Source organism: Ranitomeya imitator, chromosome 6 (assembly GCF_032444005.1).
Source record: "Ranitomeya imitator isolate aRanImi1 chromosome 6, aRanImi1.pri, whole genome shotgun sequence".
Lineage (NCBI taxonomy): Eukaryota > Metazoa > Chordata > Amphibia > Anura > Dendrobatidae > Ranitomeya > Ranitomeya imitator.
Window position 1 is genome coordinate 417,998,690 of NC_091287.1, and position 27,451 is coordinate 418,026,140.

General features: G+C 42.8%; 1 protein-coding gene across 1 annotated transcript in view; it reads left to right on the top strand.

The window, feature by feature from the left end:
- Positions 1-27,451, top strand: part of MAPRE2 (microtubule associated protein RP/EB family member 2) — a 223,554-nt gene that overhangs the window by 11,893 nt on the left and 184,210 nt on the right. Inside the window, exon 2 of the mRNA XM_069731293.1 lies at positions 21,206-21,258. The gene's annotated coding sequence lies outside the window, so the exon portion shown is untranslated. The remainder of the gene's footprint in view (positions 1-21,205; positions 21,259-27,451) is intronic.

Consider the following 27,451-nt stretch of genomic DNA (forward strand, 5'->3'; position numbering starts at 1 on the left):
TCTGCAATAATCCGGCTAATGCTAAGGAGAGAGCTTTGCATTCTCTAGATGTCAGACAGGCTGTCCTTGACTATCTGGCGGCCACCAACTCTTGGCGTATTGATCCAAATTTGTTTATTTTGTTTGGTGGGAGAAATAAGGGAAAAAAGGCTTCTAAGGCCTCTATCGCTCGTTGGATCACTTCGGTGATCTCTGAGGCCTACCGATCAGAGGGGATTCCTCCTCCGGGGGGTCTTCATGCACACTCTACTCGAGGGATAGCTACATCTTGGGCAGAGAGGGCTGGTGCCTCTCTAGATCAGATCTGTAGGGCGGCAACATGGGCCAGTGCTAATACCTTTTGTAAACATTATAAACTCGATGTTTTGTCTGGTTATCATACTGCTTTCGGGAGAAAGGTTCTCCAAGCGGTAATCCCACCCTGAGGAGGTGCTTTGGTACTCTCCAGAGTGCTGTCAGGATGACGTCCTGGAAAATAGGTATTAAGCTTACCATTAATTATGTTTCCAGGAGTCCATCCTGACAGCACGGGTAGTTCCCCCCCCCTGGTAATATGGATTGGCATAATATAATATAACTCTGGCAGAGTTGTAGTGTGTTCATAGCATATGATGTAATATGTGTCTGATTTTTAATGTATTATGTTCAATTGACCATTAAAATGTCTTTTCTGCATTTCCTTGAGGCGGTTCTTGTTACAACACTGAGGTTTGGGGGTGGGACCGGACCTTTTGAACTCTCGTGTGTTTCCTGTCCCAGCAAGGGAGGAAGGACGTCCTCCAGAGTGCTGTCAGGATGGTCTCCTGGAAACATAATTAACGGTAAGCTTAATACCTATTTTTCGACCACGCCGAAGACTTTCTGTTAGCATCCCAGCATGCTCGCTCATCACTAGTTGTCGGTCTTCAGGGTTTTCTGTATGTTCCTAAAGCAAACAGTCTTGTAGAAATCCTGTACACAGGGCAGAGAGGCTTCTGCTGCAGCCAGTTGTCTTACAGCCGTGCGCAGGATAGCAGAACATGGCTGAGCTCCGGGGACACGCACACAAGGATTCTTTATGTATCGATCTGGTTGAATTGCAGAATTAAGCAAAATGGGGAAAACAAAGGAAGTGTTCCTTCATTCTGCATTTGCACATTTACAATAAACCGTGTAGAAACTGTTTTTTCTTTCTTACATTTCAAATTGAGGGCTTTCATCTGATGGGGAAAGTATTTTCTGGCTTTTGAATGCAACTCTAGTTATGGAGGAAAACAGTTATTTCTTACTATTGCAAGAGGTTTTCTAAAACCATTTTGCCCTAAATAGCCTGACTCCGGGTGGTCCATGCGGTGTCCCAGGCTTCCATCTCCAGCACTGGAGAATGCAATGTGAGTGTCCAGTGCTGGTGATGGAAACCTAGGGGACAGCATGAGTTATGGCTGGTCAATGCTGCTACTGGGAACAAAAATCACTAATGTAACTGATTTAGAAGAAAAGATATTGTAGACTTTTCTGTATAACTGGAAGCACAGGGATGGTATGCCTTGGGCGATCCCTTTTTTTTTTTAGAAGTGACTTCAGTTTATGTAAGCTTTTAAAGGCTTAGTTTCTGGGTTTTTGAAAAACCATGTGTTTTTTTTTTTTTTTTTTTTTTTTTTTTAAGACTGTTTTTCAGTCCCGTCTTAGTGCACTGAACACACCACTACAGCAGTTGCCTCACAGGCAACCCTATTATCTCTACTCCTAGCTCCATCATGCAGTGCCCACCTACCACTCCTACCCAGATCATTCATCTGCATAAGGCCGGCGTCACACTTGCGAGTTTTACGGACGTAAGAGCGCAGAAACTACATCCGTAAAACTCGCAAAAAATACGGCACAATTATTCTCTATGCCCCTGCTCCTATCTGCCGTATTAAACTGATCCGTATTATACGGCTTTCTACGGCCGTAGAAAATCGCAGCATGCTGCGTTTGTCACCGTATTGCGCAAATAAAACGTCAATGAAAGTCAATGGAAGCCCCAAAATTACGGATTACACACGGACCAGCAGTGTGACTTGCGAGGAATACCCAGCGCTGTTAGAGAGAAAAGCCGGTAATTCAATTACCGGCTTTTGCTTTCTCCTTCCTAAACCCGACATGATATGAGACCTGGTTTACATACAGTAAACCATCTCATATCACCATTTTTTTTGCATATTCCACACTACTGTCAGTAGTGTGTCTATGCAAAATTTGGCCATTCTAGCTAGTAAATTAAGGGGTTAAATGGCGGAAAAAATTGGTGTGGGCTCCCGCACAATTTTCTCCGCCAGAGTAGTAAAGCCAGTGACTGAGGGCAGATATTAATAGCCTGGAGAGGGTCCACGGTTATTGCCCCCCCCCCCCCCCTGGCTAAAAACACCTGCCCCCAGCCACCCCAGAAAAGGCACATCTGGAAGATGCGCCTATTCTGGCACTTGCCCACTCTCTTCCCATTCCCGTGTAGCGGTGGGATATGGGGTAATGAAGGGTTAATGCCACCTTGCTATTGTAAGGTGCCATTAAGCAAAATTAATAATGGAGAGGCATCAATTATGACACCTATCCATTATTAATCCAATACTAGTAAAGGGTTAAAAAAAACACACACATTATTAAAAAATAATTTATTGAAAAAATCACAAAGGCTGTTGTATTAATTTATTCTACTCTCAATCCACTCACTGAAGACCCTCGATCTGTAAATTAAAAAAAAAATAATAAACCAACAATATACATACCTTCCGAGGATCTGGAAGGTCCAACGATGTAGATCCATCTGAAGGGGTTAAAATATTTTGCAGACACGAGCTCCGCTAATGCAGGCTGCTCATGTCTGCAATACCCCGGCGAATGAAGCGAAGTATAGGTCAATGACCTATATTTAGCTTCATTTGCGGTGAGGCGCCCTCTGCTGGCTGTTCCTAGATCGTGGGAACTTTCCTAGAAAGCTCCCTTGCTCGAGATCATAAGAGGGCGCCCTCTGCTGGTTGTCCTCATATGAACTCGAGCCATATATATATATATATATAGAATACTACTTCCTGCAATTTGTGCCAACTTCCGTGGCTTTGTCCGGAGCTAATGTCCGGAGATAAGTGACGTCAACAGTGTCCAGTGTCTGATTGGTTGCCGCCTGCTGCGAGCGACCAATCAGAAACGTGCCGTACTGTGACACACTCCGCCCGCCATTTTGGTGTGATTTTTGAATTTTTACCTCACAGCAAGTTTCTACTGCGTGGAGGCGGGCCCAGTGACGTTGCTCTTCAAGCTCCTGCCGAATTTCGTCAAAAAAATGATAATACCATTTACCAAAACTATATATATTTAGTTGTGAAGTGGTTCAGTGACATTTTCACACCAATTTTGAACTTTTGTTTGGTGTTTTCTCCATATACTGCCTATTATTTTTGTTCTTTCTTACTATTATTTATTAATTGTATTATTCTTACATTTGAATAAATAAAGTATATATGGATTCTAGACTCCCGGGCTGCCATCTAGTGTGTGTGTGTGTGTGTGTGTATATATATATATATATATATATATATATATATATATATCTATATCAGTATATATGTTATTTTTTTTTTTTTTTAACACATGGATCCCTTGTATAGCCGTATGTCGGTTTTGCAAGCCTGCGATAAAAACACGCATTACAGCTGCCAAACGGATTACATACGGAGGATGCCATGTGCAAAAAATGGTGACACATCCTGCCTATGGAGGAGCTACGGACCACTATTTTCGGGACTTTTCAGCGTATTACGGCCGTAATATACGGACCGTATTTTCATACGCTGTGTGTGACGCCGGCCTAAGGCTTACCAGCCAGCAGGACCAGTGGAGAGTGCCAATTTAAAAGAGCTTTCAAAGCTCTCATGTACTATGCTGCCTAAGGCTACTTTCACACATCAGGTTTTTTGTTTCAGACTAAATCCGGCGAATGTTGGAAAAACTGGATCCGGCACAGATTGTGAAAGACTGATGCGACGGATCCGTTTTTTTGACGGATCCGGCTAGCCTATCTAGATCATCGGATAAAAAAAAAATTGGAGCATGCTCAGTTTAAAAAAAAAGCGGATCAGGCCGCCGGATCCGCCATTTTCGGCTCAGGGCTCCTAGAGGCTTCCATTCTAACAAACAGCCGGAAGCGCCAGATCCGGCGCTTCAGGCTTTTTCGCCGGGGACAAAAACGTTACAGTAAACGTTTTTTCCAGACGCCGGAATCGAGTGTACACCGGATCCGGCATCAAACCCGAAGGAACACTGGGCCATCCGGCGCTAATACAAGCCAATGGGGAAAAAAACGGATCCGGTTTTTATTTTTTCCGGTTCCATTTTTTTTTTTCCGAGAGCCGGATTTAGCCTGAAACAAAAAACCTGATGTGTGAAAGCAGCCTTAGTCTCCTGAGTTCATGCAATGTCACTATAAGGCTATGTTCACACCCTGTTTTTTTTTATTTTTTTTAATGCAAATTAAAAGCTGCGTTTTACAATACCATCAAAAGCTATGAAATTTCAGAAATCTCATGCGCACGCTTTTTTTTTTTTCCCCTAACTGAATTGGAAATCTGATGCATTTTTGAAAATTGTAGCTTGTCACTTCTTTCAGCACCTTTGCAGCGGTTTTTCACCCAAAGTAATCAGTAGGTGCAAAAACGCAGCAATCAGGTTTTTCTGCTCTTTGTTAGTGAAAAAAAGCACATACAGCAGTATGTGAAACACATTTGTTTTTTACCAAGTTTATACCAGGTCGTCTTGGTCTTAATTAAATGATTTGATATGTGTAAAGAAAACGCACATATATATCCACAAAAAACCAAAAGATAGCTCACCTGAATATCGGCTATTCCACACCTGTTCCTGCACAGAAAAGTTGAGCACTCAGTCCACAGAAAAATCGATGAATCCAGCAGGAATGTAGTAAAATCACAATTTATTTCTTCATTTTTTTTAAAAAAAGGAAAGGGTTGTATCCTATGGTACACCACTTGTAAATAAGTATAATTTCTTACAGCATTATGCACACATGGCAGCGTTCTTCTGACGCGTTTCGACTAATGTCTTAATCATGGTCACCAGTGATTTGACAGTGTAGTGATTTTACTACATTCCTGCTGGATTAATCGATTTTTCTAAAGAAAACGCAGGTGTGAAATTGAATGATACCTGACCAACTCGAGGGCTGACCAAAGTGAAAGTACGGTAGTAAACGGTGTCCTACAAACTCAATGCTCTGCCAATATCTTAAGTAAACTATTCCCAACCAATTCAACTCCCCCTGCTGTTACATTTCTAAATGTGTAATGTTCCATGAACTCATATGAACTCATATGAATTCATATGTTCAGAATAGTCGCTATTTTTTCAGACATAAAATTATTTAGTGGAAAGAGATTTTTATCAAACTTCTTGTATGGTGGAAGCGAAGCTGAACTTTTGGGTCCTGCTTTTTGTAAGCAGCTTCTTTACTGCCAATAGATCAGGTTTTACCTGCTTTAAAAAAAAAAAAAATGCAGCAAAAACACGAGTGAACATGGCTTAAGGCCTCGCTTACATGAGCGTGTAAGACGGCCGAGTGCTATCCGATGTTTTGTACTCTGCCCAATGTAATATTATGGGCATCGCTATACATTACCTATACCCAAGGGTGAACCCCAGCAGGGACATTACTTTTCCCTCCATGCGAGCTATCTCTACCCCTTTACTACAGTGAGGTTTGACAAGGAACTGAGTAGGGTCGAAACGTTACCTTGCCTTCACTCAGCTAGATATTCTGTGGTGATTTTATTGTACATGCAATAAATATAGACACTTTTTTTGCAAATATAAATGTTTGAGGGCGGCTGTTTTCTTCGCCGGATATTATGGGGCAGTGCAGATCAGCTATTATTTTCTCATGCCGATTCAGTATGAGAAAACAATCGCAGCATGCTGGGATTGTCAGCGAGACTTGGCTCACTCGCACCCATACAAGTCTATGGACTCGTGTGAAACATCAGACTGTCATCCCAGTGCAGTCTGATATACGCCGAGACAGGCAATAGACGTGATGGAGAAATTACTTTCTCTGTCTCCTAAGCACCTGTGCTGCGATTGTCTCATGTGAGAAAATCAGAGCACCGTGAACGGACACTCGGCTTACGCTCACAGCAGAGCTGGAACCGAGTGTCATTAGCATATCGCATCCGAAGCTCTCTCATCAGATGCTATAATCTAGTGTGATTCCAGTCTAACAGGGAGGTTCTTGCACTGTGAATGCTAATGACTGTAGCACAGTGCTAGGCATGACCTGACAAGGAAACTCCCTCCTGAGATTGACATTTCCTGCATAAGACATTAAAGGGAATCTGTAGGATCAACCCTCCTAAGCAATCTGTATGGGCATGTAGGTCATAGGAAGCGGAATTAAAGGATACCTTGGTGCCTGCAATCTGATGGTTTATTTTCCAGAGAAATCTATATTTTTTTTCTTGTAAGTAAATGAGCTTTCCAGTCTATGGGCCGGACACTGATCTGCATCCAGAGCTTATTTGAAATAGAAGGTGGTGTTACTGGTGTGAGACATGTAGAACTGAACTTTGCCTCCTTGCAAGCACATTTTTTTGTAGCTCTTGAGTTCTGCTGTATTGTAACAATATTGTACCACTGTCTGCCTGTGAGGTTGAAGTTGAGAGGAGCCTGCAGATGAGTCAGTTATAACCATATAAAAATCTGATGTGAAAAAATGGCGCCAATTAGGGTCTTATCCGGTGGATGATTATCAGAATTGGTATGAATATATGGGGACCTGATCTAGGGTTGTATGGCTGCCGCAGATTCACAGGTAATTTCACCAGAAATGACAAAAATGTAATATTTGTGGTCTATATCCACGCTGCCCGATGATGAAGAAACGTTAAAAAGAGGTTTCATTTATTTTTCTACGTGTTTCTAAGTGTAACCCACCTCAGGACACAAAAGCCCACACGTATGGGTTGATCTTACTGACAGATTTTCTTTCAACTAGTCCCAACCTCTTCATGTAAAGGAGATTGTGCATATGCCATTCCAATTCCAGCACTACCCAGAAGTACCCAGGCACAGTGTGGGCTCGAAATGTTACACAAGTGACGGGATGGGTTTCTGCAGCCACAAAATGCTGCCGAAACACTGCAGGAAGTACATTTGAAAAAGAATATGGACCCAATTCATCAAGACTGGCGTTGGTCATTCTGGTCTTAATGAGGAGGTGTGCTGGAGTTGTATGCCACTTCATGAATCAGGAGCTGTGGACGAATGGCATATTTGCAGCAAATGCCACCGCTTGTCCCAACTCGGTTCTGCCCACTTTGTCAACTTTGCCCACAATTGAGCTGGCAAAATCAAAAGGAAAAAAAAAAGGTTGAGTAATGTTTTAAGAGATTTTTATTCTGCCTTCTTATAATTCAGTATTTGTGTCTGTTCCAAATGTAGGTCCCTACGTCTTGTCAGTACCATGGACAGTGGAGCCACCTCTAGAGGTTCCATAACAATTGGTAATTTGTTACTAACATTCAGATAGGCTAGCCAGGGTGAAATAGTGATGGCTTATAGGTTTAAGGTTTATACTTCTTGGCTTCTGTTTGCCCAAAGAAAATTTGGTGATGATCTGATATCTTGAAGGCAAACTATTGGAATATTAATGACTTCCTCCGGGCTTGCAGGACTTCTTTACTCAGAGTTTTCAATATGAAATATTCGAAAGATCATTTCAGTCAACAAGTTACAGTAATTATTTATCTTTTACTTAGAGATTTGTTACAATTTGCTCAGTTTTAGTAGCCGTTTTTTAAAAAGTAACGTAATGTCATGGTACATATTGTGTAAAAAAATCAGTGTAATTGAATTACATGACAGCAAATTCGGTGTCTCAGTTAAAAGCCATACTGTGCTTGGGGAACAGTATATAAAATACACTAGGTCTTTCTGTGACACATATAGACACATTTTGTATTTTATTATATATTATATTTTTTATTTGCAAAAGCTTTTTTTTAGAATGTGTCAATGTACGAACGTAGACTTTTTTTTTGTACTGGTCAGGCATTTGCTGTTATGGTTCTCCTTGTACAAACTACTAATAGACAAGGTTATACATGTAATTTATGTCATAGGTAGACCACAACTATGAGATAACAAATCCAGAAAATCACCTTGTCTGCACATTATGGTAGAAAATAAGAATTTGGTCACCTAAAAACATGCAAGATTTCTGGCTCACGCAGACCTGTAACTTCAAGAGGCTTCTCTATCCTCCACTCATTATTAGTAGTAATGGCACCTGTTTGAACTTGTTGTTCATATAAAAGACTCCTGTCCACAACCTCAAACAGTCACACTCCAAACTCTACTATGGTGAAGACCAAAGAGCTGTCGAAGGACACCAGAAACAAAATTGTAGCCCTGCACCAGGCTGGGAAGACTGAATCTGCAATAGGCAAGCAGCTTAGTGTGATGAAATCAACTGTGGGAGCAATAATAAGAAAATGGTTGACATACAAGACCACTGATAATCTCCCTCAATCTGGGGCTCCACGCAAGATCTCACCCGTGGAGTCAAAATGATCACAAGAACAGTGAGAATAAATCCCACAACCACACGGTGGGACCTAGTGAATGACCTGCGTAGAGCTGGGGCCACTGTAACAAAGGCTATCATCAGTTTCACACTATGCCGCTAGGGACTCAGATCCTGCAGTGCCAGATGTGTCCCCCCTGCTTAAACCAGTACATGTCCGGGCCCGTCTGAAGCTTGCAAGAGAGCATTTAGATTATCCAGAAGAGTATTGGGAGAATGTCATATGGTCTGATGAAACCAAAGTAGAACTGTTTGGTAGAAACACAACTCATCGTGTTTGGAGGAGACAGAATGTTGAGTTGCATCCAAAGTACACCATACCTACTGTGAAGCATGGGGGTGTCAACATCATGCTCTTGGGTTATTTCTCTGCAAAGGGAACAGGACGACTGATCTGTGTACATGAAAGAATGAATGGGGCTATGTATCGTGAGATTTTGAGAGCAAACCTCCTTCCATCAGCAAGGGCATTGAAGATGAAACGTGGATGAGTCTTTCAGTGTGATAATGATCCCAAGCACACTGCCAGGAGTGAAAACAAAGGAGTGGCTTCGTAAGAAGCATATGAAGGTCCTGGAGTGGCCTAGCCAGTCTCCAGACCTCAACCCCATAGAAAATCTTTGGACAGAGTTGAAAGTGCATGTTGCCCAGTGACAGGACCAAAACATCACTGATCTAGAGGAGATCTGCATGGAGGAATGGGCCAACATACCACCAACATTATATGCAAACCTTGTGAAGACAGAAAATGTTTGACCTCTGACATTGCCAACAAAGGATATATAACAAAATATTGAGATTAACTTTTGTTAATGACCAAATACTATTTTCCTCCATATCTGGCAAAATAAATCTTGCCAAATCAGACAAGGTGATTTTCTGGATTTGTTTTCTAATTTTGTCTCTCATAGTTGTGGTCCACCTATGATGTCAATTACAGGCCTCTCTTATCTTTCTAAGTGGGAGAACTTGCACAATTGGTGGCTGACTAAATACTTTTTTTCCCACTGTATATAGGTCCTCAAGCAGTATACAATCCCCTCATAAAGAGCAGTTATCTAACCTATTGAGTCCAAAAGAGAGATAAGGGATCCAAATATAGGGAAACCCCATATAAGAAATACAAATAGACAAGAAAACAGAGGCAAGAGTAAAACCATGCACCCTGAAATTTGGGCATAAATAACATAGCATTCCGTCCGTTACACCAAAATACCCAATGGGAGTGAACAGAATCAGCACAATTTCAAGAGAAATCAATTAAAATAGCTTTTTATTAAATTTATGTAGTAAAAAGAACAAGATTAAACAAAAACAAGGTGACCTCAGATGTGAGAGACACACCTACTTGGCCGAGCTTATTTGCACACCACAGTGTTAGTGTTCATTGTCCCCAATATTTCCCTCTACTTTACCAATCTGGTTGCCAAATCAAACAATGAAACTCTCGAAACGGCTGGTGCAAAGTGGCACTCCCTAATCTTCTCTACAGACTCTCCGAACATAAGCTGTGGCAACCATGGCATAACCTCAAACTTATTTTCAACCGAATATTCATGGAGAAAATCGCAGCTCCCAGCAAATTTCCTCAATTCTGCTCTTATCCCTAAAACCTATAACTCTGTGCTCCTCACCTTGTCAATCAAGCTTTTTCCCCATCTGAAGAAAGAAATAACACGGCACTCTGGAATAATACTGCTGGTGGTGCTCAAGTCGGGTATCCAACCCATACAATAAAGCAAAAAAATTACTTGGCACTCAATATTTGAAAAAATTGATTCCTTCTTTATTGTACATCCAGACCAAATACATTGAATTAAACGTTTTCGGTTCGTCATAGAACCTTCATCAGAATATCCTTATTGGAGAAAACTGTATGTCATATGAAATTATGGGAATAAAAGTGTGTGGTCTGGTGACGGTAATGCCAGCTAGACCTGGTGGGGCTATTCACATAACAGGAGAGGAACAGCGCTACTTGAATATGCAAAGAACTTGCGACAGGAATGGCGCTGCTAAATGATGAACAGTACTCCAGAACTTGGCAGGAAACTTGCAAGGGGAATGGTGCTTAGTGCATAGTGCTTAGGTCCGTCATATGGCGATATCACCGGTGAGTGAGGAAGCTCTGGAAGAAGGCGCTGGGCCTCTCTGACCTTTCCCTGCGCACAGCAGTACTTTACTTTGCCCTCAACAGGGGCACATCAGTACGCCTGCACAGGAGCGCGACACGAAGCAAGCAGGATGACATCGCATGAAGATGGGAGGCGCTGGACGAGGACCTGCGACACCCTCCGGACCATCCCCAGGTGAGTATAATGAAACTTGTTTTTCTTCTCTATCCGGTCGGATCCGGGGCTTATCTGCAGCTTTACAGAATGTTGTAGATAAGCCCTGAAAGGCAGTGGCCGCATCTTATACCGGCAAAATGAGGTGACAGGTTCCCTTTAAATTCCTAACATCCAAAGTTTTAAGCCTTACCCTTATCCAAGAAATATTGTTTCTTCTTGTGCAGAGTGGCATGTTAAGCATGCCAGGATGAGGAGACTTAAAGCCGCAATGCTCATCTGGGAAATATGCAAATTGTCTCTTCAGAGAGGAAGAGGACTAGAGCTCTAGTGTCACCAATTGGAAGTAGCAATCCTAAAAGTAAATGTCCTCCCTTTAAGGAGCCTTGTCACATGACTTATGATAAAAGTCAAACCATTGAGTTTCTGGTTTGGCTTTTATCCTAAATCATGTGAAAAGGCTCGTTAAAGGGTCGACGTTGACGTTTAGGATTGCTACTTCCAGTAGGTGGCACTAGTTCTAGTCCTCTTTCTCTCTGAAGAGACAATTTGCAAGTCTTAGGCTGTGTGCACACGATGCAGATTTGGTGCAGAAAAATCTGCTGCAGTTCTGCACTAAATCTGCATCTCCTGGCAGAATCTGCAGGTGCGTTTTTTTTATGCGTTTTTTCATGCAGTTTTGTAAGCGTTTTTTAAAGCTAAATTAAGCCCTAACCCTAGACCTGACCCTAGCCCTAACCCTAGCCCTAACCCTAGCCCTAACCCTAGCCCTAGCCCTAACTCTAACCCTAGACCTAACCCTAGCCATAACCCCAACCCTAGACCTAACCCTAGCCATAACCCTAACCCTAGACCTAACCCTAACCCTAGCCCTAACCCTATTCTAACCTTAGTGGAAAAAAACAAAAACAAAAATCTTTATTTTTTTATTGTTCCTACCTATGGGGGTGACAAAGGGGGGGGGGGTCATTTACTATTTTTTTTTATTTTGATCACTGAGATAGGTTATATCTCAGTGATCAAAATGCACTTTGGAACGAATCTGCCGGCCGGCAGATTCGGCGGGCGCACTGCGCATGCGCCCGCCATTTTGGAAGATGGCGGCACCCAGGGCGAAGACGGATGGACCCCGGGAGGAACGGTAGGTATGATGAGGTGGGGGGGGGGGGAATCGGAGCGCGGGGGGGTGGATCGGAGCGCGGGGGAAGGTGGATCGGGCACCGGGGGGGGTGGATCGGAGCACGGGGGGGGTGGATCAGAGCACGGGGGCGGTGATTGGAGCACGGGGGTGAGCGGACAAGAGCACGGGGGGAGCGGAGCACAGGACGGAGGGGAGCCGAAGCAGTGTACCGGACAGATCGGTGGCTTGGGGGGGATCGGTGGGGTGGGGGCACATGTTATATGTTGTATGTAATGTATGTTTTATGTGTGTTTGTGTTTTTAACCCATTGTAGTCAGTCGCCTGACGATGGGACAACTCTCCCATCATCACATTTCGATGGGAGAAGTAGTCCCACCCGACGAATGACTACAATGAGTCACTACTGACAGAGAGACAGACACACAGACCGACACACACACAGACCGACACACACACAGACCGACACACACACAGACACTACATACCATTTCCACCATACGCTTCACATCGACCATACACTAACTTCACCACACTCCGCCCACACACTTCCTCCACATCACTGACGTCACTTCCGTCTGCTGCGGTTTTGACACCCTAATCCGCATAAAATCTGCAGATGGTTTTTACATCTGCAGTTTTTATGTGGATTTGACCCACAAAATGGGAGCCTATGGGTGCAGAAACACTGCAGAACTGCACAAAAGAAGTGACATGCACTTCTTTGAAATCTGCAGCGTTTCTGCACGGATTTTTCTGCACCATGTGCACAGCTTTTTTTTTTCTATTGATTTTCATTGAATTGTAACTCACAGTGCAGTTCTGCAGCGTTTCTGCTGCAGAAAAAAACGCTGCACAACTGCACTAAATCTGCATCGTGTGCACATACCCTTACCCTTAAAACAGCTATCTTTAAGTAGGTCTATTACACTCTCCTATCTTACTCTTCGAACTTGAAAACACTTCTTAGCGGTCCATACATGCAGTCTTGTGTGTACTGCACAAATTATTTGGTATAAAATAAAGCTGCACCATTGTGCAAAGCAGGCGATTTTATCACTTTTATCATCCATGTTTCCTCATGTAAGCAAGGGCCCTCATTACTCATTTGATTTGCTCCATTGGGGCTTATGCCCATAACCCCCACAAAACAGGATATGGACGCATGTGCTGACGGGGCCTTAGACTAGGTATTCAGAAAATAAGTGTAATTCAAGGTGTTCGAGATTTCTGCAAAGTTGTTCAACTTTGTAGAGTGGCGATTATTTATTTAATAATTTATAAAAAACAAAAAGAAAATAAAACGTCTGGTCCCCCTTATTTTTTGATGACCAGCCATTGTAAAGCAGACACCTAGTGGCTAGTATTCTCAGGCTGGGAAAGTCCATGGATATTTGGCCCTCCCTAGCCTAAAATAGCAGCTCTCAGCCACCCCAGAAATGGTGCATCTATTAGATGTATCAATTCTGGTGCTTTGCCTGGCTGTTTTGCTTGCCCTCGTGCGATCAGTAAAGGTACCGTCACACTAAGCGACGCTGCAGCGATACCAACAACGATCCGGATCGCTGCAGCGTCGCTGGAGAGCTGTCACACAGACAGCTCTCCAGCGACCAACGATCCCGAGGTCCCCGGTAACCAGGGTAAACATCGGGTTACTAAGCGCAGGGCCGCGCTTAGTAACCCGATGTTTACCCTGGTTACCATCCTAAAAGTAAAAAAACAACCGCTACATACTTACCTACCGCTGTCTGTCCTCGGCGCTCTTCTTCTCTGGTCTGGCTGTGAGCGCCGGGCAGCCAGAAAGCAGAGCGGTGACGTCATCACTCTGCTTTCCGGCCGCTGTGCTCACAGCCAGACCAGAGAAGCAGAGCGCCGAGGACAGACAGCGGTAGGTAAGTATGTAGCGGTTGTTTTTTTTACTTTAACGATGGTAACCAGGGTAAACATCGGGTTACTAAGCGCAGGGCCGCGCTTAGTAACCCGATGTTTACCCTGGTTACCAGCGAAGACATCGCTGAATCGGTGTCACACACACCGATTCAGCGATGTCTACGGGGAGTCCAGCGACGAAACAAAGTTCTGGACTTTCTTCCCCGACCAGCGACAGCACAGCAGGGGCCTGATCGCTGCTGCCTGTCACACTGGACGATATCGCTAGCGAGGACGCTGCAACGTCACGGATCGCTAGCGATATCGTCTAGTGTGACGGTACCTTAAGGTTATCGCAGTACATCAGCTGTGAAATGCGATAACCTTACTGATGTCAGCACTCGTCGCAGCAGCCGGATTCACAAGCTATTGTCATTGTGTTCTGGCTGCTGTGCTGAGTGGTGACAGTACTGATGACAATGCTCAGCGCTGCATCCGGATGTAGCAGATTCTGGGATCGTTGTGGGACGTGAGATGGATTTGCGGCAGACCACTTTTGGATTATTTTATACTAGATGGTGGCCCGATTCTAACGCATTGGGTATTCTAGAATATGCATGTCTACGTAGTATATTGGCCAGCCACGTAGTATATTGGCCAGCCACGTAGTATATTGGCCAGCCACGTAGTATATTGGCCAGCCACGTAGTATATTGGCCAGCCACGTAGTATATTGGCCAACCACGTAGTATGTTGCCCAGTTATGTAGTATATTGCGCAGCCTCGTAGTATATTGCCTAGTTACGTAGTATATTGCGCAGTGACGTGGTATATTGCACAGCCTCGTAGTATACAGCACAGAGCCACGTAGTATATTGCACAGCGGCGTAGTATACAGCACGTAGTATATTGCCCAGCCACGTAGTATATTGGCCAGTTACGTAGTATATTGCCCAGTTACGTAGTATATTGCCCAGTTACCTAGTATATTGCCCAGTGACGTAGTATATTGCCCAGTGACGTAGTATACAGCACAGAGCCACGTAGTATATTGCCCAGTGACGTAGTATACAGCACAGAGCCACGTAGTATATTGCCCAGGTACATAGTATATTGCCCAACCACGTTTGTCACAGATTAAAAAAAAAAAACCCATATACTCACCTTTCCGAGGGCCCATTGTAGTTCACGGCAGCTTCCGGTCCCAGGGTTGGTATGAGCGCAGGACCTGTGATGACGTCGCGGTCACATGACCGTGACATCATGGCAGGTCCTTGTCAAGCAGGGCCTGTGATGACGTTGCGGTCACATCACCGTGACGTCATGGCAGGTCCTTCTGCCACCGGAACCTGCAACGGAAGATGGCGGCTGGCGCGAGCTGCAATGCAGGGTGAGTATAGCAGGTTTTTGTTTTTTTTTAAGTTATTTTTAACATTACGTTTTTTACTATTGATGCCGTATAGGCAGCGTCAATAGTAAAAAGTTGGGGACACACAGGGTTAATAGCGGCGGTAATGGAGTGTGTTACCTGCGGCATAATGCGGTCCGTTACCACCGGCATTAACCCTGTGTTAGCGGTAACCGGAGGGGAGTATGCGGGTGACAGGCACTGACTGCAGGGAGTAAGGAGCGACCATTTTTTTCCGGACTGTGCCCGTCACTGATTGGTCGCGGCAGCCATGACGGGCAGCTGCCGAGACCAATCAGCGAATGAATAACCGTGACAGAAAGACAGACAGACAGAAGGACAGACGGAAGTGACCTTTAGACAATTATATAGTAGATCTTTTAAAGGTAATAAATGGGTAAAAGCGGGTCTGGGAGTGCTTTTTACAATTAAAGGAATTTTCTCTGAGTGTGCTTATTGCTTTTCACTGCAGGGTTAGTAATGGGTGTATCTTATAGATGCCTCTTCATTACTTACTCCTGGGCTTGATGTCAGCAGACATTAAACAGCTGACATCAACCCCAAAACCATTGCCCTGCTTGCCAATGCACCAGGGCAAGTGAGAAGAGCCGAGGCTAAGCGTCAGAATTGGCGCATCTAATAATTGCACCATTTCTGGGGCGGCTGAGGGCTGGTGTTAGTCTGGAAGGGGGGCAATATTCATGGCCCCTTCCCAGCTTATTAATATCAGCCTTCAGCTGTCTACTTAGCCTTTCCTAGTTAATAAAAAAAAATATGGGAGGCTACATGTAATTTTTTTTTCCTTGAGGGTGTCCCCCTTTTTTAATAACCAATAAAGGCTACATATACAGCTGTGAGCTGATATAGCCTGGGAAGCGTCATGAATATTGGCTTCTTCCAAGAATGACAACACCAGCCCTCAGCTGTCTTTCTCTCAGCTGGGTATTAAAAATAAAGGTGACCCACACATTTTTTTTTATTTCTGTATTTGCTTTATACATGTACAGTAAGCTACGCACACACTGCACAAATTATATATCTCCCTGACATATTTCCTGCTATGCACAGGCGCCAACTGGTGAAAACCACCATCAGCGTCGCCTGCTCTTGCTGCTATTAGAACCCGCAGCGCTCCGTGATACCTAGCTGCTGTGACCGGTGATAACTTCAGTAAGGTTACCACCCGTCACCTGGTGTATCCCACGCTGTCACACAGATGACAGTGTGGGAACTTCTGGACGTTCGGGCCCCTCATTCACTTGAATGAGCTTTGGGATTGCGTTTGAGTGCCTTTCTGGTAGGTACCCGAACCAAACAATTATAAAGTTAGATCGAACCCGATGGACCCAAACATCCAAGGGTCTGCCCATCCCTAGTCCTAACTATTTAAAGGGAACCCGTCACCATGCATGAAAATGGCGTCCAATCTGCACATAGTTATGTTATATGGTGTTGAAGCAAAATACTGCTTATTGTTTTCATAGGGCTCCAAATCATGACGTCTTTCATTTAGGATTTAAAAGAATTCTGCACTTTTTAAATACTGTACAGCCAAATGTCTGTCCATGGGAACTGTTCCTTTAAACTGAATATATCAGGAGACGGAGGGCACCATTAGGGTTAGGTGGATATAATTGCTCTGAACCTTATGTCCCAGGAGACATTGCTTTGTTCTTGCTTTTGTCTAGATCCTCTAATAAGACAGCAATTAATTGTAACTAGACTTTGGCATTAGCCTGTTGTTTAAGTTCACACTTGGCAGCACTAGGTCTACAGTTCAAAATTTATATAAAGAAAGAAAACCCACCACAGTGGTGCTATATACCACACTGAAAGAAATAGGGCAGTGAATGTGCTGGAGGCGACATGCTTGTCAGAGGAAGAGTAAACTATCTATAATTTCCGGGTCAATAGTGCAGCACTTTATAGGACAGAGGGGGATCATAGGCTCTCATTCTGCACTCTGCTTATTTGCTACATTTTTCTGAAGATTGGGTTTCTACGCGTTGGGAACATTACCATGCTGCTTCTTCATTGTGTGCCTTAGCATGCCACTTTACACAGACATTATTTCCAGCCCACTCCTCTCTGGTGTGTCTACAGCACTGCTGTCTCTGCTTGGCACCTAGGGACTGTCATACACAGGAGGTGGGTGCAGGGAATTGTAAGAGAAGCATAGAGCATCCATCGGAGTATTTCTAAAGCATCGTGTGCTGTACGCTTATTTCATATGACTCATGGGAATAAGCTACAGGTAGACGTAATGTAAAGGGTCTTTACATGTATGTTATAAATGATCTGTAGAGAATAAGGTGATGTTTGATGGGTTACTATGGTTAAACAATCCAAATTTTATATAATTATTATTTGAATAATGTTTCACATCTACGTGTATATGATTTTTTTTTATGTACTAGGTTGCATAGGTATTATTATTGTCTAAATCATTAGGACATTTATATACTGTGTGTATATATATACTGTATATAGATATAATGATATTCCCTACTTCTACTGCTTGTATTTACTTGGTATGTTTTGCAGCTGACCACTATACTACTCCCCCACCCCTTCAACACTTTTCTTTTACTACCAGCACGTTTACTGTGCCTCTGATATATCCTGCATCTGGCTCAGGTTAAATTATCTAATAAAGATGAGTATAGGCCTCTCCCCTCTGTTTCACACCTAAATACATTTGTAAGCAAATATATTGTGAACAATCCGTCTGCAATAGACTTTAGTCTGCTCATGCAGCATCTAAGTGCAGCATCTAAGTGTACTGCAATGAATTAGACCAGAATTAAAACTGAAAATAACTGGATATATAGTTTAAATAAACAATACTTGTTTGTTTCCACTCTCACCGCCATAGTCCTTCACTTCCTAGTAATCCTCCTAATCCCCATACATAGTAATGAAGTGTTTTATCTCTTCCTCCATCTTTCCCATACATTTAATCTCCTCACAACATTTCCTCAATATACAATCCTTTGTCACCAAACACAGACAGCCACCCCATGCCCTCTTCCACTCCCACCTACAAACACGTTCCTCCTCACTGCCAGTGATATTTCTCCAAATCCTGGTCCTCTTCACCACATATCAAGTCACCTCACATGTCACAGATTTCTGCAACCTTTCTTTCCTCATACCCATTGACCCATCCCCCACTTTCCCAGTCCCTCTAACAGGAGCTCTATGGAATGCTTGCTCTGACGGCAACAAACGTTTTTTAATACATTCATGATCTTTTCATTACTAACAAACTCAACCTTCCTCAGCATCACCAAACTTTGCTTCCTCTGCATCACTCGCTACTCTGACACAGCTGCACTTTCTTATGGTGGATTTCATCTTTCTTTCACCCACCCCAGCATCAAGCATGGTGAAGTTTTGGTTTTCTCCTGTCTGATAAATGCGTTTTCGCCTTGCTCAATGGTCTTCCGCAGCGACTCGCAAGCATGGCCACATGCTGGGCCTCATCTGCACCTGCCTCTGATTCATATGTAACCTTTCCAACTCATATCTATCTCTCTCTCTCTCTCTCTCTCTCTCTCTCTCTCTCTCTCTCTCATTCTTTTCCGTCTCCTTTCTAGGTGCACAATCCCTTCTCCACAAACTTGCACACCGTTAAAGTGTAAATCAAGGTGTTTGAGATTTCTTCATTTCTGAATCCCTTCTCCCTCTTACAGACATAAGTTCCTTATACAACACAGATGCTGCTGACACATATAACACCACAAAAGCTGCAGCTCTTGAACCGCTTGCCCCCTCACACAAACCAAAGCTCGCACAATCAACAGGCAACCCTTGCACACTAGCCTGACTAACCAGGGTTGCTGAGCGCAGATGAAAAAGATCCCATTCCAGCGAGCACTTCATCACATTCAGTCTCACTACTTTAAAGTCGACATCGCTGCAGCTAAACAAACATACCTCTCATCTCTCATATCCTCCCTGTCTCACAACCCTAAACAGCGATTGAACACTTTTAATTCTCTCCTCCATCTCCCAGCACCTCCTCCGTCTCATCTCTGCTGAAGACTTGGCCTCATTCTCCAAGCAGAAGACTAATAACATCAGAGAAAGCTTTGGCCTACATTCCTTACAGCCCCTAACTATTCAGCCATTCTCCAAAACCAGCTTCTCTGCCATTACAGAAAATCAACTTTCCTCTCTACTCTCCAGATCACATCTCACCACCTGTGCACTTGACCCAATCCTGCCCCGCCTCATCCCAATCCTCAAGTCTTAATCCCAACCCTAACCCATCCCTTCAACCTATCACTAACAACTGGTGTCTTCCCCTCATGCTTCCAGCATGCCTTGATCAAACCCATCCTCAAAAAGCCCTGCCTTGACCCATCCTCTGTGTCTAGCTACTGCCCCATATCATTTCCCCCATGCCTCAAAACTATTGGAACAACACGTCCATCTTGTACCGTCCTCCCACTGTTCTCCTGCTTCCTCTTTGACCGTTTACAATTTAGCTTCCGACCACAAAATTCCACTGAAACTGCACTGACTAAAGTCACCGATGACCTCCTAGCCGCCAAATCCAAGAGACACTACTCTGTCCTCCTCCCCCTTCTGGACCTGTGCTCTGCCTTCGACATAGTGGACCATTCCCTCTTACTACAGACTCTCTCATCTCTTGGCATCACGGAGACCTGGCCCTAACAGACTGGACATTCAGCATGTCCCACTGACAAACTTCCTCATCTCACCCCCTATCTGTTGGTGTCCCCCAAGGTTCAGTTCTAGAACCCCCTGCTTTTCTCCAGCTATACCTTCAGCTAGGATAGTCCATGGAGTCCCATGGCTTTCAGTATCATCTCTATGCTGATGACACACGGATCTACCTCTCTGGACCCAATATCATCTTCTTACTAACCAGAAACCCACAATGTCTGTCCGGTATTTTCATCCTTTTACTCTACTCGATTTCTAAAGCTTAACATGTATAAAACAGAGTTCATTATCATTCCCCAATCTCACTCAACCTCCACCCTCACCCCAACAGACCTATCCATCAAAGTCTATGGCTGCTCACTCTCCCCAGTCCCACAGGCTCGTTGCCTCAGAGTAATTCTTGACTCTGACCTCGCAGACGTCCAAACCCATTCCCCTCCCTGCCAACTCCAACTCAAAAATATTTCCCGGATACGTGCATTCCTTAATGAAGAATATGCAAAAACACTAGTGCATGCCCTCATCATCTCCTGCCTACTGCAACCTCCTGCTCTGTAGCCTCCCCTCGAACACTCTCGCACCCCTCCAATCTATCCTAAACTCTGTTATCCTACTAATCCACCTGTCCCCCGCTATTCCCCAACTTCTCTCTGTCAAACCCTTCACTGGCTCCCTATTTCCCCAGAGACTCACGGTTATAATACATAATAACAATATATAATATAATATTTTTAGTGAAAAATGATAATATCCCTTCTGAATTTTAATATGTAAATAGAAAATGTTAGACCTGTCACAGGGCTCACAATCCATGTGCCATTTATTATTTTGATGTCCTCTTGAGTGATATAGGGTGTGTGACCGTCCAAAGGACTGGGGGCCACTGCTACCTCTCTCCTCGTAATGTGATGCCATTGGTCCATTATACACTAGTAGGGCTTCTCCCTTCTTAAGGCGCCCCAATCTTACTAAGAAATAAGGACACCACAAAGGATGGAAAAGGGTTAAACAAATGGCAGAGCCCTCCTGTTAGGGGGGTGGATACAGGTCACATCACAGATTTCCAACAAAGGCCTCTATAGAACAGCTTGTAGCTTTAAAACCACAAGTAATGGCACTGTTAAGAAGCCGACAGTAGTGTCATTGTGTTTGGATACATTTCGTACCAGCTTATCTTAGGTCTGTTTCTATTGCAGGGCAGCGATCTTGTTGGAGACTTTTATTTTGGTGAATAAGCTGAATGCACGAGGTAAGGGATTTTGTGATCTTGTTTCGGATACAATGCTGTTTAAGTTATTTTGTGTGCAAATAGTCTTTTAGTGGAAGTACATAAAAAAAAATACCGTACTTCTTCCATCACAATTTTTGTTTTCATGTTTTAAAGAATGTTATCTCATTTATTAATTTTTACTATGACTTTTCTGTGTATAAGTGGTGTTAATGTGCGTGTGTATTAGAGCTGAGCAAAGTAAGTCGCAGAACCCTTGTTCTGCAGCCATGTCGGACACCATGACATCCAGACTGGAGTCTTCCCAACTTTTCACAGCATTTTGAGAGCCCCAACTGATTAGTAGACCTCTGCAGTGTCATGATATGACGGGTAGCAGGAAGTTTTCAGGGCTCTGATCCACACTGCTACTGGATCAAAGCCCTGCGAATCATTTTTGCGTTCGCCATTGTTAGTTTCTTGTCTGTAATTTTACATTTGTATTTTGCATGTAACTCGTCCTTCTTGGAAACCACAACGTGGTGCTGGATCCATCGTAGGAGACGGCTACATTCTGTTGTGATGTCATAAATGATACTTTGCTCACACTTGAAGCTGTAAACCAGTCCTTAATTATAGCACTGTGTATCTAAATACTTATCTGTATAGATATATCCAGGGGTCCAGGTAGCCCACTACATGTTAAGCACTAACTGGAATACAGCATAGTTCCGCTGATTGTCATTCCTTTCAGGAGTCCAGCAGCTTTTACAAAGGCAATATCACATTTTCTATGTACTACAGCTATGCCTTTATAAATGTGACCTTCTCAAGTGCACAGTCAGCTCAATGGGTTATTAGTTCCATCCTTATGTGAAATGACTGTAACCAATTACATTTTTGTAATTAGTATGGACCGCACCCCCCTTCCTACGCCACTGAGTATGGTTCAAATTTTTTAACAGAGGAAAAGTAATTCCTGGCTACTTTTGCATATGCAAGTTGCACAATCTAATTTGCAGCTGTTGTTGCTAATTGTTGAATCATTTTAGTTCCTCTTGTTGGGTTCGAGGGTTTATTAAGAAAATAGGATGGGCGCTTTTTCCCAGAATTCGGCACAAATTTCAGCCTACGTTCTCTAATTGGACAAAACCAAAGACAAATGGGGTGTGCTTTTTGCTTTACGTACTCGTAATTTTGGGAAGTAAAATATCCATTGTTTAAATACTAATACTGGAAATACCTTTTGAAATTTTTATTTTGCTGAAATTCAATAACCATTTTCCGATCAAGAATTAAATGCTAGTTCATCGAGGCAGCGAAAAGAGGAATGTACAAAGTAAGAAAAGAGACCACTGCCACTCAGGTAACATCACGTTAAGGATATGAATGAAGTACAAGTACACTTCTTTTATATTCCAAAGAAAGAAAAAATCTCTACATTATAGAGAACCTGTCGCTTTGAGAGGAAGCAGAAATAAAATAGGAGGAGACACACATTCTCTAAGTATTTAAAGGGAACCTGTGACCAAATTTTTCCCACATAAAGTAGGGCCAGCATCTATAAACCCAATGTGACAGCATTCTGTCCCCAATCTATTCTCCATAAACCAAAAAAAAGTTGTTTTTTACACTCGCCTACGGGCCGGACCAGTCCGATGGGCGTCACTGTTCTTGATTTGAGGCCTCCTCCTTTCTTTCTTTATGTGGATGACGTGTCCTACGCCATCCACACAGTGTCCTCGGCATCGCGCTCTTGAGCAAAGTAGTTGTGGTGCTCATGCGCTGGTGCTCTTTGGCCTTTCCCCACATATGCACGTTATAGTACTTTGCTCTGCCTTCAGTCGGGCAGAGAGAAGTACACCTGCTCAAGAGTGTGATGCAGAGTCCACTGTGTGGATGACATAGGACACATCATCCACATGAAGCCAGAAGATAGGAGGCACCAGATCAGACCAGCAACGCCCATGAGACTGGACCATCCACCCCTCCCCTCCATAGGTGAGTATAATAAATGCCGTTTGTTTTGTGGATAGCGTATTGGGGACATATAGAAAAACATTATAGATTGCTGACCCTACGTTATATGGGAAAAACCTGGTGACAGGTCCTCTTAAGATTTTTGATTATTATTAATATTTTTATTTTTTATTTTTTAAACTGCCAAACTGTTCTAGATATATGAGCCTTTTTTATCTAGTGCTAATTGTTATGGTTTTTGGGCCTCATAAATAAAGACTGCTATTGTTCACGGGGGTCTTGATAAGGAGATGTGATGGGGTCAGGCGCTCCTGATTCATGAGGTGTATTCCTTTTCATGAATCTGGAGCGTTTGATAAATAGTGTACACCTCCTTGTGCGCCTCACCACAAATCATGAATTTAATGACCGGTGATCGCCATGCCACTATCACACGCTAGCTCCACCAATTTCTTTGACCTGGATGAAAATGGTGTGAGAATGTTCAAAATTGAAAACTTTTAGCTCCACACCAATTAACGCCAAATTCTCAATTCTAAATATTTTTCTTTGCCAAAATTATGTAACTTTTCAAAGCTTTTTCCACCGGAATACTAGCGCTTTATTAGCTTTGATGAATTTGGCCCTTTATTTTTATGGGCATGGCTTTCAGGATTCCCTGGGGGGTGTCTTTAGGCTTCTCTGTAGAATTATTCTGGGGTTCGTGCCCCGTTTGTTAAGATAATAAAAATTTGCTTTCAATTAAAAGGCCCATATCTCTGGACCCGTATAGCGGATATTAAAAAAACAAACAAACAAACAAAAAAAAAAACAACAGGGCAACAACTGCCCACTTCTGACTTGGTGACAGGTCCTCTTTGAATGTATGTTAGGTTTTTTTTCATATAGATCAGCAATTGAGATGAAAAAACCCGCATACGTGCTTTAAAATTTAAATAAAACATATGCCAAAATAAAGCACACTTTCCACATACTTTGAGCCCAAAGAAAACTATGGATACATAACAACATATTTTTGCATACTCTGTTTTGCTTGCCAAACCTATGTTTACTGCCATAGCTCATAATAGTTGTGTGAATAGAGCCTAAGTGTTGCATTAATGAGTTCATCCAGCAGGTGGCAACGTTGCTGCACAACCACCCTATGTCTTCTAGGACAGGTCTTTTGCAATCTGCCTTATATCAAGAGGCTGTTTTGTGGCCATTGTTTGAGCCGCCGTAGCATGGCATCTGGAGGAAATGGCATACATAGCCAATACATACATAGCCAATGAAAAAATGTTATTGATGATGTTACACCATATAACAGATGTATATGCTTGAAATTACTGGATTAAGGGGATTCCTGCAAAGAGTAAGCTTATATTTTACCCAGATGTGACATTCGCAGCTTAACTCGCTACAATGTAATCTTTACTTTGATTTGTGTCTCTTATTAAACAACATCAGGTCTGATAGCTTTTATTTAGGGTTTAGAAAGAATTAGAATTTTGCATTTTCTGAAAAGAATAAAATGGCAAGATCATGTACATATGTTAATATTCTTAAAGCTGATGTAACTAAATTCAGCCTGTTGATGTGGCAAATGTGTTTTTTTTTCTCTAATCATCTGGTGTGAATCTACCCCTTAGACTCTGGTTTAAAAAAAAAAAAAAAAAAAAATACTGCATTTGTATATGTGCATACTTTGGTGGCTTGCATTTAACTTACCGTAATTTTTGAGGTTACCTTGTGAAATCTGTCACTGCCACATCAATATTTAAAAAAATAAATCACTAATTATGCAAATATAGCATAATTGGCAACATTTGTGTGACTGAGGATCATTTCCACTTATCTAATTGGGGTTGTTTCTTGCAGTATGTCTGTAGTTTTTTTGTAACCCTCATTTAAATACATGAGACAATCCCAGAAAAACCTGCCATGCAGTATGTGAATATTCCTTAAGAGTTGTTCTGAGATGGTTGAATATGATGAGTTTTCTAGTGAAAACTGCTTCAGGAAATGTTTCTTTTTTGGGAAGTTTTTGAAGAGGAGGTGTTTTTTTTTTTGTTTTGTTTTTTGTTTTGTTTTTTGCAGCCTTTTGATTGAATTATTCTTACTTTGGAGTGTATTTCATCAGGGCTCACGTCATAGAAGTGATACAGTGGGGCAAAAAAGTATTTAGTCAGTCAGCAAGAGTGCAAGTTCCACCACTTAAAAAGATGAGAGGCGTCTGTAATTTACATCATAGGTAGACCTCAACTATGGGAGACAAACTGAGAAAAAAAAATCCAGAAAATCATATTGTCTGTTTTTTTTTAACATTTTATTTGCATATTATGGTGGAAAATAAGTATTTGGTCAGAAACAAAATTTCATCTCATTACTTTGTAATATATCCTTTGTTGGCAATGACAGAGGTCAAACGTTTTCTGTAAGTCTTCACAAGGTTGCCACACACTGTTGTTGGTATGTTGGCCCATTCCTCCATGCAGATCTCCTCTAGAGCAGTGATGTTTTTGGCTTTTCGCTTGGCAACACGGACTTTCAACTCCCTCCAAAGGTTTTCTATAGGGTTGAGATCTGGAGACTGGCTAGGCCACTCCAGGACCTTGAAATGCTTCTTACGAAGCCACTCCTTCGTTGCCCTGGCGGTGTGCTTTGGATCATTGTCATGTTGAAAGACCCAGCCACGTTTCATCTTCAATGCTCTTGCTGATGGAAGGAGGTTTGCACTCAAAATCTCATGATACATGGCCCCATTCATTCTTTCATGTACCCGGATCAGTCGTCCTGGCCCCTTTGCAGAGAAACAGCCCCAAAGCATGATGTTTCCACCACCATGCTTTACAGTAGGTATGGTGTTTGATGGATGCAACTCATTATTCTTTTTCCTATAAAACACGACAAGTTGTGTTTCTACCAAACAGTTCCAGTTTGGTTTCATCAGACCATAGGACATTCTCCCAAAACTCCTCTGGATCATCCAAATGCTCTCTAGCAAACTTCAGACGGGCCCGGACATGTACTGGCTTAAGCAGTGGGACACATCTGGCACTGCAGGATCTGAGTCCATGGTGGCGTAGTGTGTTACTTATGGTAGGCCTTGGTACATTGGTCCCAGCTCTCTGCAGTTCATTCACTAGGTCCCCCCGCGTGGTTCTGGGATTTTTGCTCACCGTTCTTGTGATCATTCTGACCCCACGGGGTGGGATTTTGCGTGGAGCCCCAGATCGAGGGAGATTATCAGTGGTCTTGTATGTCTTCCATTTTCTACTTATTGCTCCCACTGTTGATTTCTTCACTCCAAGCTGGTTGGTTATTGCAGATTCGGTCTTCCCAGCCTGGTGCAGGGCTACAATTTTGTTTCTGGTGTCCTTTGACAGCTCTTTGGTCTTCACCATAGTGGAGTTTGGAGTCAGACTGTTTGAGGGTGTGCACAGGTGTCTTTTTTATACTGATAACAAGTTTAAACAGGTGCCATTACTACAGGTAATGACTGGAGGAAAGAGGAGACTCTTAAAGAAGAAGTTACAGGTCTGTGAGAGCCAGAAATCTTGATTGTTTGTTTCTGACCAAATACTTATTTTCCACCATAATATGCAAAAAAAATGATAAAAAAAACAGACAATGTGATTTTCTGGATTTTTTTTTCTCAGTTTGTCTCCCATAGTTGAGGTCTACCTATGATGTAAATTACAGACGCCTCTCATCTTTTTAAGTGGTGGAACTTGCACTATTGCTGACTGACTAAATACTTTTTTGCCCCACTGTATGTACTTTCTTTTCTCCTACCAGGTGTTTTTCAAAACATGAAGTTGAAAATAAGATGCTCATAACACTGAGCATATGACTCGCAGAGTGGTATTACAATAAAAAATAATGAAAGCGAAAAATGAGACTAATGCACATAGGGTGATGCAGTGTAGGGTAGCGGAGGTAAGGGAGGGTGCTCATGTGACAAGGTTGTGCATGTCACAACCCCATTAAATGCTGTAGCTGAGCCAGGTAGGACAGGGTTAAATCCTAGAGAAAAAAAATAAAACAAAAAACTAAATCTGAGCACTTCTGAGGAGGGCAAGAAAGACAAAAAAAAAACACTTACTATGTGGCTATCCTGAATGTGGACAACGATGTTAAAGCTGAATCAGCCTCCTGCTACAGTGTCCGGACATCCTAATCATGTGCCGTATTGTAAGATGGCTAAAAAAAAAAAAAAAAAAAAAGCAGCTGAAGAGCATGTTTTACATCCTAGCACTGGGGTTCTTGATTA